Below are 10,280 nucleotides of genomic sequence, written 5' to 3'. Positions count from 1 at the left end.
GCTGTAGTGTCTGCACTCCACCAGTAGTGCTCCTTCACGCTGGGAGCTGCATAGAGGAGGAGTGGGGCCCCTAAGCAGCAAGTGATGGAGGAAGAAGGACACCCCCGGAGAGCAGAGCGGTGCTGCTGTACTCGTGCACTTGGCCAACATGAAAAAGCGTTTGGTCTTTACCTGAAAAAGATGTAAATGAGAGAGCATGGGATGAGGGGTGGGGGGTGGCAGGGGGGCAGGCGGCTCTGAGGACTCCTGTGGCTTGTGCGCGTTGCAGGGTTTCATCTCTGGCTTTCTCCGTCTCCACACAGCTTGTGATTAACATCAGCAACCATCCGTCAGCTCATCCTGTATGTGCATACTTTATGATGAGGCATGTCTCGAGATTCTAGGTAACAAAACAAAAATGACTAAGCCCTCTGCCTCCCAACTCCAGAGCGAGGGGGCTGTTTTCCATCAAGATGTGTGAGAGCTGCGGCACTGGTGTGGGAGCCAACGTTTTAACAATTCCCTCCCCCTCATGAGGACACTTGCAGAGCAGGACTTCACTCACCGCCTGCAATTCAGTTGTCATTTTGGGATGTGTCCCTGTGACTCCAGCCTCCCCCTTGGGGCATGCCTGCCTTTGCCCACCCTCTCCTCCCGCAGTGCTCTCTGCACCCTGGCCCTAAATTCTTTCTCCCTCCCATGCTCTGCCTTGTGATCTTGGATTTTGCTGCTTTGTAGAGAAAATAGGTGCCTGTGCTGAATTTTTTTCCCCAGTCCTTGCTGTTGCCTCTTGTCTGGTCCCAAGTTGTGCTAGCCTACATCTCCTCTGCACTGGTCTCACCTAGGAATGCCCCAAACAGCCCGTCCCTCCTGTTTTCTCTGATGCCTTTCTCTGATTTCTGACAGGACCGGGGATTTCCAGCACCTGGACACAGATTTGGGGCAGGGAAGGCAATCCTGCCCCGCTGGCAGTGTTAGATGGTTCTGGATGCTCAGAAGTGGGAACTGAGTTTGCAAACCCCTGGACATGTGTTTTGGTGTATGCACCCCAGACAGCTCAGTATCCATGGGAGTCAGTCTGCAGAGTGTGGCGTGTGGCCGGCCAGTTGACACCTGAACACCCAGCTCGGAGGAAGCGACAGGGCTGTTTCACCAGCATCAGTGTGTAACGGCTTGTGGATTTTACCACCCACTTAACCTGGCTTGATTTATGAATCCAGCCAGGAACATCTTCTGCCTTGGAAAGAAAAAGGACTTTAATCAATGAAGATGTATGGGAAAGAATTAAATCCTGGCATTGCATTAGCAGAGCTCAGATTATTTCTCTCCTACTTCCACAGAACTTCATAATATTTGGAATTATCTACGGGAAGTTTTATCTGAAGGTAATAGTGAGACCCTGAAAACAGGCTGATAAAAGTGAGATTAAACAAGAGATCAAAAGTGAGATGAAAGCAGGGAACACCGCAGTGGTGTCTGCCCTGTGCCCTCGTGCGTGCTCGGACGCTGGTTTAGTCTGTCTGACCCTTGTGTGGCGTTGCCACCTCTAAGCCACTGTCTGAGGCAGGGGTGAGACCTGCCTGGCAAATCAAGCCAGGATTCCTAATTTTGCCACCCTTCATACCATCAGCCACAGCCTCGGGGAAGCATCAGAAATCAATCGGCCGAACCACTGGTTCTCCGTCAACCCGGGGTGCAGCGATTGATTCCAAACCTGCTGTTGCCTGGGCTGTGAGTTTGCAAAGCCGCAGTGAGAACAGCTGCCTGGGAGAGGGCTGTGAGAAGGTTTGGGGGAAGAAGAAGAAGGAAGACACTATTTGCCTTCTAACAGAATAGGGGAATACAAACCATGTTCCCTCCGGCATCGCAATGCACCTGATACCATCCACTGCTGCAGGAAGGGAAGTCATAGTGGCATTATCCTAACGTCTGCCCCCTTTGACTCACTCTCAGCCCTGTTTCCTCTGGTCCCAAGTCAACATTAATCTTAATTATGCCTCAGCTAACAAGCCTCTAAGAGTTTATTAAATAGGCTTTTGTGTTCCTTAATTGAAAATCTCAGCGCAAAGTGTTCCAGCGCCGCTTCCGACTCTCACGCTGCTTTGACAAATTGCTACAAGAGGCTGGTGGAGGGGAGAGGGGACACGGGCACTGTTCGTAACGCTGCCGTTTCGCTCCCCAGCTGCTGCTGTGCCTGCAAGGGGAACTGATGGGGAGAGGTGGGAAGTCAGTCTCAATGGCCCTCTTGGGAGGACAGTGGGTTCTGAAACACCAGCCTTGGAAATGCCTGATGTACACATGCAACTGCATGCGACTGCGAAATGTCTCTAAAAAAGAAGGGCAGAACTGCCAGGCGCTGTGGCTGGAGGGCTCTTCACACCATAAAACGTGTCCCAGGTGCTGTAGCTCCTGGCAGAAGCAGTAATGTCCTGCAGGGAGCTGAGATCTTTCTTCTAGGGACAGGAGATTTCTTCTGGATTGCACATGCTTTGCCTTTCCTTCAGGTCAGAACCAGTCCCAGAGACATCCACAGGGATTGCCACACCTTCCCCCAGCTCTGACATCTCTCCTGTAACTCTGGCCTTCCCTTCAGTTCTTCTCATCCTTGGGTCTGTCTCACCTCCATCTTAATCCTAGTGCGCCTGACCCGCCCCATGGAGGGATCTGTGGACCTGACCTGAGGATGTCGGGAGCTTTGCTGCAGCACCAGCTGCAGTCACACTGTCACATCATGTACTACAAGACTTTGCAGAGAAGGTTGATCTGAAAAGGCATCATTTTGGGTCCCAGTTTGAACAGGGGCCAGACCTACCCTGCTTCTAATTCCACTGCCCCTGGGTCAGGACTGGGATCACAGTTGCCAGAAAATAAATGTTCCAGCAAGAAGCTTGCCAACATTTTCATTGATAATGTTGCGATGCATCATATTTAATGAGCGAGTTTAGGAGAGCTTTCAGTGCACTTTTCAGAGAAGACAGCCAAATGACCTTTCCAACAAACAGCCATCCGGGGAATTCAGTTTCATAACAAATGCCGGTTCCCAGCTCGGGTTAGAGGAGGAAGCACATTGGCAGCTGCAGCCAGGAGCACACGTGGGGTCTGCTTCCCACCTCCTGGGACAATCCAGCCCCCAAGTCAGCCCTGTTGGGCTCAGAGGCATCATCTCCTCAATGTGGCCCGGGTAAAACAGTTCAGTGTAAATTTTGCAGCTTTTTTCCTGGCCCAAGGCTTTTTTTCCTGGGAGCAGCTCTGCTCCTCACAGGTCTCCTCTGTGGCTCCTGCAGCCATTGCCCTGTGGGATCCTCTCCTCATCACAGCAAGACTTTTCTCAGACTTGAGCTGTGCCTTCAAAAGCTCCACTTGCTCTTTTCCCCAAGCCTATCCACGGCTCTCGGGGAGACACGGGTTTCCCCAGCAGCTTGGCAGTGGATTTCTGAGGAGGCAGGCAAGCTGACAGCATCTCTGAACACACTTCATCAAAACATGTCATGCTTTGACAAAGACTGACAAATTCAGATGAAAATCTGTCCTCCCAGCCAGCCATTCCCAGAAAGCAAGAGACAGAAGTGACACTCCCCAGCGCACTTATTTTTTTTACACATTTCAAATCCAGTCACTAAGCCTGAGGGACTGACTGACATTTTTAATACCTTGACAGACAATTCTTCAAATTAAAGCTCCCTATTCAGCTTTAAATACCCCTTTCTTGGCCTTTGATTCATTAAAATATTACAAATGTTAATTCTCCTGCTGCACTACTGAAAACAAACACCCACCTTCACATGAAGGTCCAGGAAACCTCTCCCTGTGCCCATCCGACCTTCATGAGGTTGCAAAATACATCTGCTATTTCTGTTTAAGTCCCCAGTTATGAATATTCTTTGAGATTCACACAGATCTCTCGATAAACAGATTTTCAGCTGCCGGATACCACAGTGCTTTGTTGAAGTATGTGCAGAAGTAAAACGAGCAACAGTGGGGATAAAGAATCACCTCTCTTACGTGGGTCGCTTTTTATTCCAGTAAAAACTGATAAAAGCCAGGGGGAAAGCGGTGTATTCGGTTTGTACAGGCGGCGTTTGCAGAACGCAGCAATTCCAAACAGCAGCTTCCAGGTGGATGTTTCAGAGGGGTCAGGAGTGACCTGGGGTTAATGTGCTTCACCGGTGACTTCCAGCTCCTGGATTTCAGCGGGGTCACCACTGACTCCACTGGCACCAGGACTTCTCTCTGGTTTCTCTCTAGGGGAGGCAATTTCTGGACACATCTGTACTGGGGCCTGAGGCAGGAGCATATCCAGACACTGATGGGTTTACACCAGAGTAAGAGCAGAGCCAAGGACACTATTTTTACTCCTTCTCTCTTCAAGTTGCAGTTAAACGTAGTCTAACTTCCAAAACCAGTATTGCTTCTTAATGAAACCCCCCTGGGACCGGCAGGATCCCAGGAGACCATCTGCTAGAACCAGATCTCTGTTCCCTGAGGCTTCTGTGCCCTGCTGGCCCCAGGGACTGTGTTATCACTGGGATCTAAACGTCTCCCGGACACATGCCCCTGGCATAGCCTTGCATCCTTAAAATCTGCAAGGCCACGTTCCTCCCATGTGCAAACGATGCCTTTCCCCTCGTCCTCCTACTGCTCAGTACCTGCTCATCCAGAAAGAAGGCAGAAGTTGTTCGGTTTATACTTGTGCTTTGTTCCCAGAACAGCTTGTCCAGCTCCACCATCTCAGTCACCCCAGATGCCTCGGCTGGTCACCTCCCCCTGCACTTTGTTTTCATGTCACATTTATTCCTGCACATTTTTCCTCTGTTTGAATAACTCCATCTAAATCCAGCCTTGTTGCTATGAGATGGATGATGCTCTGGGCTTTCTGTGTTCTCTCTCTTTCCTGCTGTAATCTCGTAACACTTAATCCTCTGTATCTCTTTGTCTTTCCCTGAAAAGTCACTAAAGGTGAAAGCTTTCTCTACTTGCTCTCCTACCATCTACACCCTGAGCCTTTAAGCTCTCGATCCAGGTTTCTGACCTTAAGCAGAGTCATCCCAAACATCAGATGTGTCCTGCTCCCTCAGCCTACTCTCTATTTCCTAGGATGAACCTTCAGAGCTACTGTAGTGTTCTGGCTTTTTGCTGACACGTGCGATGGAAAAGCAATAGCCCCTAAAAAAGTGGCTGCTGCAGGGGCTGAACAGTCCTGTCCTCTGGTGATGTGAGGTGAGCTGATGTGAAGCCCATAGGTAAGTTTGCTTCTGAACATGACCCAGCTGCTCCCATGCTGCACTGGTGTTCCACGACACCTTTTGCTATAGTTAGGCTGTCCCTCTGCCAGGCAGCCCGGGTTGCAAACTGTGGGCTGGGACTTTAACATTCCTTGTGCAAGTGAGGAGTCTTTGGATGAAAGGTCCAGCGGTACAGCCAGGTCACCTGCCACTGGCTTCCCCATCTTGAAACTGCAGAGGGAAATTTTGGGCTTCCAGATGCAAGTTGCACCATGTGGAGAATCTGGAGGGAAAAAAAAAATCCCCTCCCAAGGTCTCAATTAACTGATGCTCTCCTGGCTTTTTCCAGCATAACAACCTCTTTCCTTCTTGAAATTTGAAATAAAAATGTGTTGCATGCCTTCCCTGGGAGTTAACAGCACGAGCAGGGAGCACAAACGATTCCAAGGTGGAGATGAAGGGCTCTTAGCAACACTATGTAGAAGGTTCAAGGCTTCAGCTATCCAGATCTGTCATCCAAGTTCACCATCTCTCCAGCAGACAGCACCTTTCCATCTCCGGTTGGCCACAATATCTAGCCCATGAAGCTGTAGCCACCACAAAATAAAGAGTGGGATCACAGAAACCTATTTACTCGAGTTAATAACATGACACATTGCACAGATTCTTCCCAGCATCTCAGACTGACACGTGTGAGTCACGGCCGCTGCTAATGCTTGAGGGCTGCAGCAGCTCTGCACAACAGGAGAGATCGCGCATGTCGCACCCCGACTTCTCTGCAACGCCGCTGCTTCAGACAAGCAGAACAAAGGCAGGTAGGACACGTCAGCGCAGTGTCATGTCACGAGAAGGAATGCTGGCTCTGAAGAGACGTGATGACAGCACTCCCATGGGTAGGGGGAATTAATTATGTGGCTTCCAGAATTAATGCGCTCATTCTGCGTTCCTGTTTGCTCTGCTGCGAAGCCTCACACCACAGGCTGCGCTCGCTTTCTGCAGCCACATGTGTGAATCCAGTCCCATATGCCAGGTGACAGACAGAGGTCTGATGGGCCTCGCATCTCAGCCTTGCAAGGGTTTTATTTTATCAGTCATGTGCCTGACTATTCCAGACAGGAGTCGGTGTGGCAAAGTGTCCTTTGCATGGAATAAATTCACATCATCAAATCGTATTCGGATTCCTTCAACCCCTGTAAAACCTTATGTGGGGGAAATGCAATTGCGCTGCCTTTCTGACCTGATGTGGTCATGATAGAGAAGCAGAGCTGAGCTGGAACACACAGACCAAGCCAAGCAATGCCAGCAGGAGTTTCTGCACCCCTGAAATGCGTGGGTTTGTTGGCAGGGCGACATCCACCCTGTCCGCCAGTCTGGGATCCTCAGCCAGGTTCTGCAGCAGCAGTAGCTAGCATGATAGATTCCAGCTAAAAGCAGCGTGAATTTAGTCTCAAGTCACTTCAGGCAGTTCATTTAGGGGAAATTCACTGCTGTGCAAAAGGCCAGAGAGAAGTTCATGAACCACTTACACCTCAGTGATGGACCTGGTGCTGGCTGACTGCACGGGGGGGATTTCATCCTTTGTGAATCCCTTAAGAAATTTTCCAATGGGGTGTTAAAACACCTCCATGCTGCTCAGCATTGGCAGAGATGTACTTAGCAAAGAGCATTTGCAATTTCTAGAGAGCACAATAAACGAGTGTAGAAAATGCAATTGTATGAAAAGCCCATACACGGAGCTGTTTATCTTTCTTATTTTTCCCTTTTCCAACCACCTTCCTTCCCCAACCCTTCAAAGGTGCAACCTGAAAGCTGAGGCTGATCCTAATCATCTAATGAAAGTACTGAAAAATCTCAAAGCACAGCACATGCAGTACATCAAGATGAAAAAAATACAATATCCTCAAGAGTTCTGAACATGCTTTGCCAGCTCTCCGATTCACTCTGGGCCTGGGGAGATATTAGTTTGAGGAAGATCGTGATAAATCATAAATAGTAAATGAGATGTATGTGACACGCAGCTGAGATGTTGAACTTCAGTCTGGTTGAGACAGAGCGTGGAGTTGACCATGGCTGGTGGCTTGGGGTATGTATGTGTCACCCAGCCCATGCTGCAGCAGCTTGGCTGGTCCAGCCTAGAGCGTGCCGCTGGTTCAGGAATGGGCTTCAGGTGAAACCAGATGGGCTTCGGATTCAGCAGAGCAATAAAGACTAAAACTTGCTGTTACTGCTAAGTTCTCATGAGTGAAGCATCAAGGTGAGGAGCACAACAGGAGCTTGGCAGACACTGTCTTTCACCGACACTTTTCCAGTCAGACTGAATTTCAGAGGGAAATGAAACGACAAATGTGTGACACTTGGCTTTTCACCTTGATGGAGTACATGGTATCTGTCAGCTCTGAACACCCACTGCTTTCTTTGCCCAAGCCCCTCACAAATTACAACACCAGTAATTAAGCGAATGCGGTAGGCGGGTTTATGGCTGATAAATTGTAACCGCTATTCTTAATGAGCAGAGAGACTCAATTAGCTGAGTTTAATATACCAAATAAACACTATTTGCTCCACTTCAGAATCATCCAAGGTGGAACATCTGGGCACGGGGAGATACTGAGCACAAAATACAGCCACACCAGAGACACTGATGATTCAACATTTGCTAACGTGCAAACCATTAGGAGACCTGTCCCCAGACACCTGAAAACCCCAGGACACACTGTCTCGAATCAGCTCCAGCAACAGGCCAGGTCTGATCAGTACAGGCAGTGCTGGCTTTGCGCCCTGCGCTCCACGGATTGGCTGAATTCAGGCCAGCTTCTCATTATCTATCAGCTTGATTTTACTTCATTCTTGTCTCCAGAGTACAGTGAGGGAAAGGACTGGGAAATACAGTGGGTTGAGTCACAACTTCTCCGAATAGGAGCTGTGTAACCTGCACCAGCCAGTCCTCCAGCCTTCACAAATGGGAACAAGGCTGGGGAGGAGTCCTTGCCAACATCCCGAGCGTGCCAACATCCTCTCTTAGCCCCCATCCACTTCCAGTTTGGGTCTTCAGAGCACTAAGCTTCTCCATTTCTTCACAAAACAATAGCCAAGGATATTGGAATAAAGCCAAGACATGCGGCACCGCTGTCGAACAGGCTCAGAAAGCACGGAAGGAGAGAGCAAGGAGGAGCTGGCATCCACATTACCTCTCCCAGCAGTTCCTTTTGTGTTTTGTTAGATGTTAACAAGAGCGGACGACAAGTCTTGCACAGAGCGAGCAGCGCCGCGGTGCTGCTGTCAGCTCATTTCTCCACCCTGGGGAACAACTGCCATTAGCGTGTGGTCTGAGGGAGCATTTCCTACGGAGAGGAGCAGGTTTCAGGGCTGGAACCTGTGTTTGTTCACAGTTGTGTGCTTTCAAAGCTTTTTTACTGAAGTTTGAAAGTATTGGTGTTTTCCCTCCCTCCAGAGCACTTTCTGAGCTTTTTCCTCTGATGCGTGGAAAAACTCCGCAATCAAAATAGATTGTGAAGCAGGTATGTTTATTGTGATATCAGCTCTATAGAGTTGGGTGCAGCGAGGGTCGCGTACCCTTAAGGAGGCTTGCACCCCACACCGTAGCTTTGGCCTCTTATTTAAAGCAGTAAAACGTACATATTCAAAGGATTGCTCAACCGCCTGGTACATATGGATTAGAATCTCCCGCTCCTGATGTAAATTAGGTCTCCTCCCCTTTGCACATGCGCAGTCCTCTTTCATGTTACAGGTCACACAACGTCATGCATCGCATGTCTCATTAACTCAGACTTATGCCTCCCCTGGGAGGAGAAAGTAATATTCAACAGTCTATTACGCAGGCGCAGTTCGGGGAGGGCTGGTCATTATCTCTGGTATCTTTATGGCTCGGATCCCTTCAGGCCACATCCTCCCTCGTGGCTGTAGAGACAATAGTCTTCTGCTCTTTGTATCGATGAGGCGTCAAGTGATAAGACCCTCCGCCTAAGCCTTGCATTCTTCAAGTGATAAAGGGGCTTGGTGAGCAAGGGCGGGACGTAACACTTTTGTTTCCTTTGTTTACCTGGAGCATCTCACAGGCAGGCAGGGCGGGCAGAGCATTTTTAGCAAAGTTATCTAATATTCAAACCTGTGGATATTTTCTGCTTTCCCAACTCACCTCCTTGATTTTACCCAGGACTGAAAGCAGAAGTGACAGGGGCTTCTACCCAGGCCACTTCAGAGAAATTCTTACCAGTGGGATCCAGTCACCACAAATAAGAGTGGCAGACCCCCCAACAGCAGGCAGACACTGTTTAATTCCCTGAATGCCAATGCTTGCCTGGACTCCCCAGCCAAGGGTTACACAGCAGCGTGTGATTTACACTTTACTGCACAGGCGCCTTTTCCATCAACAGGAGAGCCAGGATTCTACCTTAAAAGGGGTGAAAAGCACAGACAGAGGCAGAGGGGAGAAAGACCTTGTCAAATAATTGATTTGTGTCCTTCCTTGCTTGGAAGCAGCGTGATGCATTCCCTGGGCTCACGCAGGCAGCCGTGCAGTGCTGGCATTTTGCATTCGACAAAAAACCAAACCCAGTGGCAACCCCTCTGTCTCCTGCAGCAGAAGTTTCGCTCCTTAAATAGCCTTTTGGTGGCAAAGACAGGAGGAGATCCACCACTTGCTCACACTGCTGCATGCATAGAATCACAGGCTGGTTTGGGGTGAAGGGACGTCTCCAGATCACCCAGGACCACCTCTGTCTCCTGCAGCAGAAGTTTCGCTCCTTAAATAGCCTTTTGGTGGCAAAGACAGGAGGAGATCCACCACTTGCTCACACTGCTGCATGCATAGAATCACAGGCTGGTTTGGGGTGAAGGGACGTCTCAAGCTCACCCAGTCCCACCCCTGCAGGGAGCAGGGACATCTGCAACCAGAGCAGGGGGCTCAGAGCCTCAAGTGCCAACCTGACCTGGATGGGACTTCTACCACAGTGTCTCACCACCATCATAATCAAAAATTTCTCCCTTCTCTCTCATCTGGATCTCCCTCTCCCAGCTGAACCCATCACCCCTTGTCCTGTCACACCAGCCCCTGCTGAA

This window comes from Buceros rhinoceros, unplaced genomic scaffold (genome assembly GCF_000710305.1).
Source record: "Buceros rhinoceros silvestris isolate BGI_N320 unplaced genomic scaffold, ASM71030v1 scaffold8283, whole genome shotgun sequence".
NCBI classification, from domain to species: domain Eukaryota; kingdom Metazoa; phylum Chordata; class Aves; order Bucerotiformes; family Bucerotidae; genus Buceros; species Buceros rhinoceros.
The sequence above is the reverse complement of the archived record's forward strand: the minus strand, read 5'-3'. Positions refer to the sequence as shown.